Source organism: Scyliorhinus torazame, chromosome 8 (genome assembly GCF_047496885.1).
Source record: "Scyliorhinus torazame isolate Kashiwa2021f chromosome 8, sScyTor2.1, whole genome shotgun sequence".
Taxonomy (NCBI): domain Eukaryota; kingdom Metazoa; phylum Chordata; class Chondrichthyes; order Carcharhiniformes; family Scyliorhinidae; genus Scyliorhinus; species Scyliorhinus torazame.
In genome coordinates this window covers 55,702,800-55,714,174 of record NC_092714.1, presented here as the reverse complement: position 1 = coordinate 55,714,174, position 11,375 = coordinate 55,702,800, and the positions used below count along the sequence as shown (strand labels likewise).

At 50.2% G+C, this 11,375-nt stretch overlaps 1 long non-coding RNA gene across 1 annotated transcript in view; it reads right to left on the bottom strand.

Annotated features, from left to right (window-relative positions):
* Positions 1-2,765: 2,765 nt before the first annotated feature.
* The window catches only part of LOC140428739 (uncharacterized), a 33,778-nt gene continuing 25,168 nt past the window's right edge, over positions 2,766-11,375 (bottom strand). Inside the window, exon 3 of the long non-coding RNA XR_011948846.1 lies at positions 2,766-2,862. This is a non-coding gene — a long non-coding RNA (uncharacterized lncRNA). The remainder of the gene's footprint in view (positions 2,863-11,375) is intronic.

The following is an 11,375-nucleotide window of genomic DNA, read 5'->3' as shown; positions in this document are numbered from 1 at the left end:
CGAGAGTGAGGAAGGGGTTTTTGCAGCGTAGCAGGGAGAGGGGGCGACTGGCATTACCGAGCTTAAGTGAGTACTACTGGGCCGCCAATATCTCAGTGGTGTGTAAGTGGATGGGAGAAGGGGAGGGAGCGGCGTGGAAGAGATTGGAGATGGCGTCCTGCAAAGGAACCAGCCTACAAGCACTGGCGACGGCGCCGTTGCCGTGATCCCCGAAGAAATACACCACAAGTCCAGTGGTGGTGGCAACACTGAAAATTTGGGGGCAGTGGAGACGGCATAGCGGGAGGACGGGAGCCTCGGTGCGGTCCCCGATAAGAAATAATCATAGGTTTGTCCCGGGGAGAATGGATGGGGGATTTGGAGCATGGCAGAGAGCTGGGATTGTACAACTGAGAGATCTGTTCTTTGACAGGACGTTTGCGAGTCTGGGAGCGCTGACGGAAAAATATGGGTTGCCCCAAGGGAATGCATTTCGGTACATGCAACTGAGGGCTTTTGCGAGGCAACAGGTGAGGGAATTCCCGCAGCTCCCGACGCAGGAGATTCAGGATAGAGTGATCTCAGGGACATGGGTGGGGGATGGTAGGGTGTCGGATATATACAGGGAAATGAGGGACGAGGGGGAGATCATGGTGAATGAGCTGAAGGGAAAATGGGAAGAAGAGCTGGGGGAAGAGATTGAAGAGGGGCTGTGGGCAGACTCACCGGGAGGCACTGAAACACAAAGAGGAATCTCGGGAGGACTACCATTTTGACCGCCTGCACCCTACCCACCAGTGACAGGGGCACCATGTCCCATCTCTTAAAATCCTCCTCCATCTGTTCCACCAATCGTGTTAGATTAAGCCTATGTAGGGTAAACTCTTCATCCTCATGCGCCAGGCTAAGCCTGATACAATTCAAGGTTTTGCACAGGGCGGAGCAAGGCTCAGTAAATTTTTCGGGGTAGAGGATAGGTGTGGGAGATGCTCGAGGAGCCCAGCAAACCACACCCACATATTTTGGTCATGCCCGGCACTGCAGGGGTTCTGGGTGGGGGTGGTGAATGTGCTTTCGAAGGTGGTGGGGGTCCGGGTCAAGCCAGGCTGGGGGTTGGCTATATTTGGGGTTGCAGAAGAGCCGGGAGTGCAGGAGGCGAGAGAGGCTGATGTTTTGGCCTTTGCGTCCCTATTAGACCGGCGAAGGATATTGCTTATGTGGAAGGAAGCCAAACCCTTGGGCGTGGAGACCTGGATAAATGACATGGCAGGGTTTATAAAACTAGAACGGATAAAGTTTGCACTAAAGGGTTCGGCTCAAGGGTTCACCAGGCGGTGGCAACCGTTCATTAACTACCTCGCAGAACGCTAAAGGAAATGGGAAGGTAACAGCAGCAACCCGGGGGGTGGGGGGGGGGGGGGGTGGGGGGGGGGGGGGGGGGGGGGCTCGGGTGGGTCCTCAGGGGTGTTTTTGTATAGATATTTGTACTTGGTTATGTATATTAGATTGTTTGATTTTATTATTTGGGAGAGTTAATATTTTGTTATGGCAGTTGCCATTTAGTTTATATATTATTTATTTATTTGTTAAAAATGGTCACTATTATTTATATTGTTTTATTGTTGTAAAAAGGGAAAAAACCTTTGTACTGTTTTGTTTGGCTGAAAAATTTGAATAAAATATATATTTTAAAAAAATATCTAAAGTCCTTGGGCAGTATCACGTTAGGAGCAACCTAGAGGATTCATCATACTTTCCTCAAACATTATTATGTGAACTAATCTGCTGAAGAAAATGGAAGTCCTAGGTCTCGATTAAATGGTAAACCTTCTTCTTAAAATTCTACTGTTAGCATTCACTTGTTAGCCATAGGATGACACCATCATTTTTTGAGTTGCTGCCTTCCACATGTTCAATGCTTTCACATTAGCTATACAACATTGTATTACATATACTGGCACCTTAGTTTCTTAATGGGATTTGGATACAGATTACAAATGTAGTATTGATCAGCTGAGGTCGCTTAAAGTAATTCTGTCCATGTGATTTGCCTCCATAGAAGTTTGAGTATAATTCATTGGTGTGTGAAGGATAATATATTTCCAAGAATGAGAACAACCTAATTTTGCGTCCTCACTTGTCTCATTTTGCTCTTTCCTATGTTCATGTCTTCGTATATCAATGAGTCTCTCTGGATTTCTCTAGATCTTCTTTTGCAAATCTGTTTATTTGAAAAGAAAACAAACTCAATACAAAATGTTATCCATAGCCTACAAATGTTTTAGCATTTCAGAAGGTATTTGTTCATATGATAATTATAAATGGAACTAATTTAATATCTAATAAGAATATTAATAAGAGCACTTTCTAACAGCACTTTGGGTGTACCTGCATCAGATGGACTGCAATGGTTCAAGAAGGCAGCTCACCACCATTTTTTCAAGAGCAATTAAGGATGAGCAACCAATCCTGGCCATGCCAGCAATGCTCACATGACATGACAGAATAATTTGGTGTTCTATTCTAATTTATATTAACTTAATTAATGAGTAAAATACCACTAGGCAGGCCTGGTGACCGTAATGTTATTTCAATGTGAACATGTGTCAAACTAAATCTCAAAATAACTCAACCTTTCAAGTGATTCCGATGGAACTAATGGTCATGATATTATCAACTGACAAGACTTTTCTATCATTAAAATTTCAGTATAAATACCCCATAATCTGGATATGTAAGATTAAGATAGTGCAAACCAACTTACCCAGCAAACTAATGTAAGGACAGTCATAATCAAAGCATATATCGCAAGATTCACAATTATTGTAATAAGTACATTTTCACTGATTCTATGTTGGTGCAGACATGTTGCATTCCCAGCTCCTAAAAAATAAAATAAATAACAAGTCTCAATTATTTACTGAGTAAAGTAAATGAATGTACATCTGTAAAGCATTGTTTCCATTTTGTTGCATGGAAAACAAATGAAGGCCCATGTTGGCACAAAATATATTTAATTCCAATAGTATTTACAATTATTACTGCTCAATCAAATGCTCTTGATTTTAGGAGCATATATATAGGTACCTGGGGTAAACACCACTGGTAACACACTACGCGTATTACGGTATTGCTACTACAGGTACCACAGTAAATCCCAGCCTGCTGGCTCCTCCCAGCAGGCGCTGTATAAAAGTGTGTGCTCTCCTGCATTGCTTCCATTCTGGTTCCAGCTGGAGGAGGCTCAACATCTTGTGCAATAAAGCCTCAATAGTTTCACCATTTTCGTCTCGTGATCATTGATGGTACATCAATATCAGGTGCAGTAATTACAGTAGACGGGCTGTGTTTCAATGACTGGTGACCAAGGACATGGAACAACAATAGTTTATTCAGCACTTTGAGCAGTTATTACGCGTTTCTACTCTGCCCGCGCTCCAGGGAAAATCCCAGCGCTTGCAATGCGTGACCCTTTAAGTAGTTGTGTCATCATGTACCATTTGGTCTACATCTTCCCTGTTGAGATGGGACGGTGGCACTGAGATGTAGCAATGTGCGCGAACAGTAACTGTGTGCAAACCATTTCATATAAAAAATATATATATTTTATTAAAGTTTTCAAACACAATTTTTTCCCTTACAAATCAACAAAAATGGTAGCATGATACCTGCTATATAACATGGTTTAAATAATATAGTAAACTAACCAAATAACACAAAGCAATGCTCCCCCACCCCCTCTCCCCATCTAGAACACAAACAATTTACCCCCCCCCACCCCCGGGCTGCTGCTGCCGGCTATCTATCTTCCCCCTAACATTCCGCTAGATAGTCGAGGAACGGTTGCCACCGCCTGGTGAACCCTTGAGCCGATCCTCTCAGCGCAAACTTCATCCGCTCCAGTTTTATGAACCACGCCATATCGTTTATCCAGGCCTCCAGTCCGGGGGGTTTCGCTTCCTTCCACATGAGTAAAATCCTACGCCGGGCTACTAGGGACGCAAAGGCCACAACATCGGCCTCTTTCGCCTCCTGCACTCCCGGCTCATCCGCTACTCCAAATATAGCTAACCCCCAGCCTGGCTTGACCCGGACCTTCACCACCTTCGAGATCACTCCCGTCACTCCCCTCCAATACCCCTCCAGTGCCGGACACGGCCAAAACATATGTGTGTGGTTCGCCGGGCTTCCCCCGCACCTCCCACACTTGTCCTCCACTCCGAAGAACCTGCTCAACCTCACTCCCGTTATGTGTGCTCTATGTAGCACCTTAAATTGTACCAGGCTAAGCCTGGCACACGAGGAAGAGGAATTTACCCTGCTTAGGGCATCAGCCCACAAACCCTCCTCAATCTCCTCCCCGAGCTCTTCTTCCCATTTTCCCTTCAGTTCGTCCACCAGCTCCTCCCCCTCTTCTCTCATCTCCCGGAATATCTCTGACACTTTGCCCTCCCCGACCCACACCCCCGAAAGCACCCTGTCCTGGATCCCTTGTGTCGGGAGCAGCAGAAATTCCCTCACCAGTTGTCTCGTGAACGCTCTCACCTGCATATACCTAAAGGTATTTCCCAGGGGCAGCTCATACTTTTCCTCAAGCGCTCCCAAACTCGCAAACGTCCCATCTATAATAATTCTCCCACTCTCCTGATTCCTGCCCGGTGCCAGCTCTGGAATCCTCTGTCCAGCCTCCCTGGGGCAAACCTATGGTTGTTCCTGATCGGGGACCACACCGAGGTTCCCAGCACACCCTTCTGTCGCCTCCATTGCCCCCAGATACTTAATGTTGCCGCCACCACTGGGTTCGTGGTAAACTTTTTCGGGGAGAGCGGTAATGGCGCCATCACCAGCGCCTTCAAGCTCGTCCCTTTGCAGGACTTCATCTCCAACCTTTTCCATGCCGCTCCCTCTCCCTCTGTCATCCATTTACGAATCATCGCCACGTTGGTGGCCCAATAGTAGTCGCCCAAATTCGGCAACGCCAGTCCCCCTCTGTCTCTGCTACGTTGTAGGAACCCCCTCCTTACCCTCGGGGCCTTCCCTGCCCACACGAAGCTCGTGATGCTCCTATCTATTTTTTTTAAAGAAGGCCTTAGTGATCAGTATAGGGAGACATTTGAACACAAATAGGAACCTCGGGAGGACCATCATCTTAATTGCCTGCACTCTGCCCGCCAGTGACAGCGGCTGCATGTCCCACCTTTTGAAATCCTCTTCCATTTGTTCCACCAGCCGTGTCAGATTGAGTCTGTGTAAGGTTCCCCAGCTCCTGGCTATCTGAATCCCCAGGTATCGGAAGTTTCTTTCCACTCTCCTTAGCGGTAGGCCATCTATCCCTCTACTCTGGTCCCCAGGGTGTATCACAAAAAGCTCACTCTTTCCCATGTTAAGCCTATACCCGAGAAATCTCCAAACTCCCTCAATATCTGCATGACCTCTGTCATCCCCCCCACTGGATCTGTCACATACAGCAGTAGGTCATCCGCATAGAGTGACACTCGGTGTTCCCCTCCCCCTCTAACCACCCCTCTCCATTTTCTGGAGTCTCTCAGCTCTATGGCCAGTGGTTCAATTGCCAGCGCAAACAGTAATGGGGACAGCGGGCATCCCTGTCTTGTTCCCCTGTGTAGTCAAAAATACTCCGACCTTTGCCGATTTGTGACCACACTTGCCGTTGGGGCCCCATAGAGGAGTTTAACCCAGCTGACAACCCTCCCCGAACCCGAACCTCCTCAGCACCTCCCATAGATACTCCCACTCCACCCTATCAAATGCCTTCTCTGCATCCATTGCCGCCACTATCGCTGCCTCCCCCTCTGCTGGGGGCATCATTATCACCCCTAATAGCTGTTGCATGTTGACATTTAGTTGTCTCCCCTTTACGACCCCTGTCTGGTCTTTGTGCACCACCCCCGGGACACAATCCTCTATCCTCGATGCCAGCACCTTTGCCAGCAACTTGGCGTCCACATTTATCAATGAGATAGGCCTATAGGACCCGCACTGCAGCGGATCTTTATCTCGCTTCAAGATTAGTGATATCGTCGCCTCCGACATTGTCGGGGGTAGGGTCTCCCCTTCTCTGGCCTCGTTAAAGGTACGTACCAGCAGTGGGGCCAACAAGCCCACATATTTTCTATAGGATTCCACCGGGAACCCATCTGGTCCCGAGGCCTTCCCTGCCTGCATGTTCCCCAGCCCTTTGGTCACCTCGTCCACCCCAATTGGCGCCCCCAGGCCTGCCACCTCCTGCTCCTCCACCTTCGGGAACCTTAGTTGGTCCAGAAACTGCTGCATCCCCTCTTTTCCCTCTGGGGGTTGGGACCTATATAGCCGCTCGTAAAAGGTCTTAAACACCTCGTTTATCTTCCCTGCTCTCCGCACCGTGGCTCCCGTTTCATCCCTAACTCCCCCTGTCTCCTTCGCCACTGTCCTCTTTCGCAGCTGGTGGGCCAACAGGCGACTCGCCTTTTCCCCATATTCGTATCTCATCCCCTGTGCCTTCCTCCACTGTGCCTCCACCCTCCCTGTGGTGAGCAGATCGAACTCCATCTGGAGTTGTCGCCTCTCCCTGTATAGTCCTTCATCCGGGGCCTCCGCATATTTTTTATCTACCCTCAAAATCTCCCCCAGTAGTCTTTCCCTTTCTTTGGCCTCCGTTTTCCCCTTGTGAGCCCTGATGGAGATCAACTCTCCCCTGACCACCGCTTTTAGTGCTTCCCATACTACTCCCACTCGGACCTCCCCGTCGTCGTTGGCCTCCAGGTATCCTTCGATACATCCACACACCCTTCCGCAGACTCCCTCATCCGCCAGTAATCCCACATCATGTCGCCAGAGTGGACGCTGCTCCCTCTCCTCTCCTAGTTCCAGGTCCACCCAGTGTGGGGCATGATCTGAAACAGCTATGGCCGAGTACTCCGTCCCTTCCACCCTCGAAATCAGTGACCTTCCCAAAACAAAGAAATCTATCCGGGAGTACACCTTATGGACATGGGAGAAAAAGGAGAACTCTTTTGCCATCGGCCTAACAAATCGCCACGGATCCACTTCCCCCATTTGGTCCATAAACCCCCTAAGCACCTTGGCCGCTGCCGGCCTTCTTCTGGTCCTAGATCTAGATCTATCTAACCCTGGGTCCAGCATGGTGTTGAAGTCCCCTCCCATTATCAGGTTTCCTACCTCCAGGTCCGGGATGCGTCCCAGCATCCGCTTCATAAATCCCGCATCATCCCAATTTGGGGCATATACATTAACCAACACGACCTCCATTCCCTGCAGTCTGCCGCTCACCATCACATATCTGCCACCGCTGTCCGCTACAATGTTCCAAGCCTCGAATGACACCCGTTTCCCCACCAATATGGCCACCCCCCTATTCTTTGTGTCCCACCCATCCTTTCCTTAACCTAACCTGGTCCGCCACCTTCAGATGCGTCTCAGAAAGCATGGCCACGTCTGCCTTCAGTCCTTTTAAGTGCGCGAACACTCACGCACTTATATATTTTATTGAAGTTTTTCAAACAAAGATTTTCCGTTTTTACAACTTAATAAAGGAATATACATTAAACGTTATTTAAATAATATATTAAACTAACAACAGATGGAAAAAGAAATAAACAAAAAGCAAATATCAACAACTAACTAAGAAAAAACAAGAACACGGAATAATCCTCCCCCCCCCCCCCCCTCCCTCCCCCCCCCCCCCCCCCCCCCCACTCCCCCCTCCCCCCTGGGTTGCTGCTGCTGTCTTTTCTGTTTTTCCATTATCGTTCCGCGAGATAGTCAAGGAACGGTTACCACCGCCTGGTGAACCCCTGAGCCGATCCTCTTAACGCATATTTTATTCGTTCCAGTCTTATGAACCCTGCCATGTCGTTTATCCAGGCCTCCAGGCCCGGGAGCTTTGCTTCTTTCCACACAAGTAGAATCCTTCGCTGGGCTACTAGGGACGCAAAGGCCAAAACGTCGGCCTCTTTCGCCTCCTGCACTCCCGGTTCTTCTGCAACCCCAAATATAGCCAACCCCCAGCTTGGTTTGACCCGGACCCCCACCACCTTTGAGATCACTCTTGCCACACCCTCCCAGAACTCATGCAGAACCGGACACGACCAGAACATGTGAGTGTGGTTCGCCGAGCTTCCCGAGCACCTCCCACACCTGTCCTCCACCCCAAAAAACCTGCTCAGTCTTGCTCCCGTCATATGCGCTCTGTGTAGAACCTTAAATTGAATCAGGCTAAGCCTGGCACACGAGGACGAGGAATTTACCCTACTTAGGGCATCTGCCCACAGCCCCTCCTCAATCTCTTCCCCCAGCTCCTCTTCCCATTTTCCCTTCAGCTCCTCTACCATCGCCTCCCCTTCATCTCTCATCTCCCTGTATATTTCGGACACTTTACCTTCTCCAACCCATGCCCCTGAAATCACTCTATCCTGGACCCCTTGCGTCGGGAGCCGTGGAAATTCCCTCACCTGTTGCCTCATAAATGCCCTCACTTGCATGTATCGGAAAGCATTCCCTGGTGGCAACTTATATTTTTCTTCCAATGCTCCCAAACTCGCAAACGTCCCGTCTACAAACAGGTCCTTCAGCTTCCTAATTCCTGCTCGCTGCCAACATTGAAATCCCCCATCTATCCTCCCCGGGACGAACCTGTGGTTATTCCTTATTGGGGACCACACCGAGGCACTCGTCACTCCACTATGTCGTCTCCACTGCCCCCAGATCTTCAAGGTCGCCACCACCACTGGATCTGTGGTATACCTTTTCGGGGAGAACGGTAGCGGCGCCGTCGCCAGCGCTTTTAGGCTCGTTCCCTTACAGGACGCCATCTACAACCTTTTCCACGCCGCACCTTCTTCTTCCCTCATCCACTTACAGACCATCGGCACATTGGCGGCCCAATAGTAGTCACTCAGACTCGGCAATGCCAATCCCCCTCTGTCCCTACTGCGCTGCAGGAACCCCCTCTTTACCCTCGGGGTCTTTCCCGCCCACACAAAGCTCATAATGCTCCTGTCTATTTTTTTGAAGAAGGCCTTTGTAATCAGTATGGGGAGGCACTGAAACACGAAAAGGAACCTCGGGAGGACCACCATTTTAACCGCCTGTAATCTGCCCGCCAATGACAGGGGCACCATATCCCACCTCTTAAAGTCCTCCTCCGTCTGCTCTACCAATCGCTTCAGGTTAAGTTTATGTAGGGTTCCCCAGTTCCTGGCCACCTGAATCCCCAGGTATCGAAAATTCCTTGCTACTCTCCTCAACGGCAGAGCATCTATCCCCCTCCTCTGTTCCCCGGGGTGCATCACAAAAAGTTCGCTCTTTCCCATATTTAATTTGTATCCCGAGAACTCTCCGAACTCCCTGAGTATCTGCATTACCTCTGGCATCCCCTCTACCGGGTCCGCCACATATAGCAGCAAATCGTCTGCATATAGTGACACTCGATGTTCCTCTCCCCCTCTAAGCACCCCCCTCCACTTCTTAGAGTCGCTCAGCGCTATGGCCAATGGTTCAATTGCCAACGCGAACAGTAACGGGGACAGGGGGCACCCTTGTCTTGTACCCCTCTGTAATCGAAAGTATCCCGATCTTTGCCTGTTTGTAACGACGCTTGCCACCGGGGCCGCGTACAAGAGTCTAACCCATCTAATGAACCCCTCCCCGAACCCAAATCTCTTCAGCACCTCCCACAAATAGTCCCACTCCACCCTATCGAATGCCTTCTCTGCATCCATTGCCACCACTATCTGTGCCTCCCCCTCCGGTGGGGGCATCATCATCACCCCCAGCAACCTTCGTACATTGGCTTTCAATTGTCTCCCCTTAACAAACCCTGTCTGGTCGTCATGTACCACCCCTGGGACACAATCCTCTATCCTTGTCGCCATCACTTTGGCCAGCAGTTTGGCGTCTACGTTTAGGAGGGAGATGGGCCTGTATGACCCGCACTGCAGCGGGTCTTTGTCTCGTTTCAGAATTAGCGATATCATCGCCTCCGACATTGTCGGGGGTAATGTCCCCCTTTCCTTAGCCTCATTAAAGGTTCTCGCCAAAAGCGGGGCCAACAGGTCCATATACATCCTATAAAACTCCACCGGGAATCCATCTGGTCCCGGGGCCTTCCCTGCTTGCATGTTCACAATTCCTTTGATCACCTCATCCACCTCAATCTGCGCCCCCAGACCTGCCACCTCCTGCCCCTCCACCCTCGGGAACTCTAGCTGGTCCAAAAAGTGTATCATTCCCTCTTTCCCCTCCGGGGGTTGTGACTTGTACAGACTCTCATAGAATGTCTTGAACACCTCGTTCACTTTCCCTGCTCTCTGCTCCATCTTTCCCGTTTCGTCCCTAATTCCTCCAATCTCTCTCGCCGCCCCCCTCTTCCCAAGTTGTTGGGCCAGCAGCCGGCTCACCTTTTCCCCATATTCATATTGTATCCCCTGTGCCTTCCTCCACTGTGTCTCTGCCTTTCCCGTGGTCAGCAGGTCAAACTCCGTCTGTAATCTTTGTCTTTCCCTGTATAGCCCTTCGTCTGGTGCCTCCGCATACTTCCTATCCACCCTCAAAATTTCCCCTACTAATCTCTCTCTTTCTTTGCCCTCTTGTTTCCCCTTGTGGGCTCTGATGGAAATCAGCTCTCCTCTAACCACCGCCTTCAGCGCTTCCCATACAACTCCCACCTGGACCCCCCCATCATCATTGACCTCCAGGTATCTTTCGATACATCCCCTCACCCTTCCGCATACCCCCTCATCCGCCAGTAGTCCCATGTCTAATCGCCAGAGTGGGCGCTGGTCCCTTTCCTCTCCTAGTTCCAGCTCCACCCAATGCGGGGCGTGATCGGAAACGGCTATGGCCGAGTACTCCGTTCCTGCCACCCTCGGGATCAGTGCCCTTCCCAAAACTAAAAAGTCTATCCGGGAATATACCTTGTGGATGTGGGAGAAAAAGGAAAACTCTTTACCCATCGGTCTGGCGAACCTCCACGGATCTACTCCCCCCATTTGCTCCATGAATCCCTTAAGCACCTTGGCCGCTGCCAGCCTTCTCCCGGTCCTGGATCTGGACCGGTCCAGCCCTGGGTCAAGCACTATGTTAAAGTCCCCCCCCCCATTAACAAGTTTCCCACCTCCAGGTCCGGGACATGTCCCAGCATTCGCTTCATGAATCCCGCGTCATCCCAGTTCGGGGCGTATACGTTCACCAGCACAACCGCCTCACCCTGCAATCTGCCACTCACCATCACGTACCTGCCCCCACTATCCACCACTATGGTCTTAGCCTCGAACGATACACGTTTCCCCACCAGTATTGCCACCCCTCTGTTTTTCGCGTCCAACCGTGAGTGGAATACCCGTCCCACCCATCCTTTCCTTAGTCTAACCTGATCC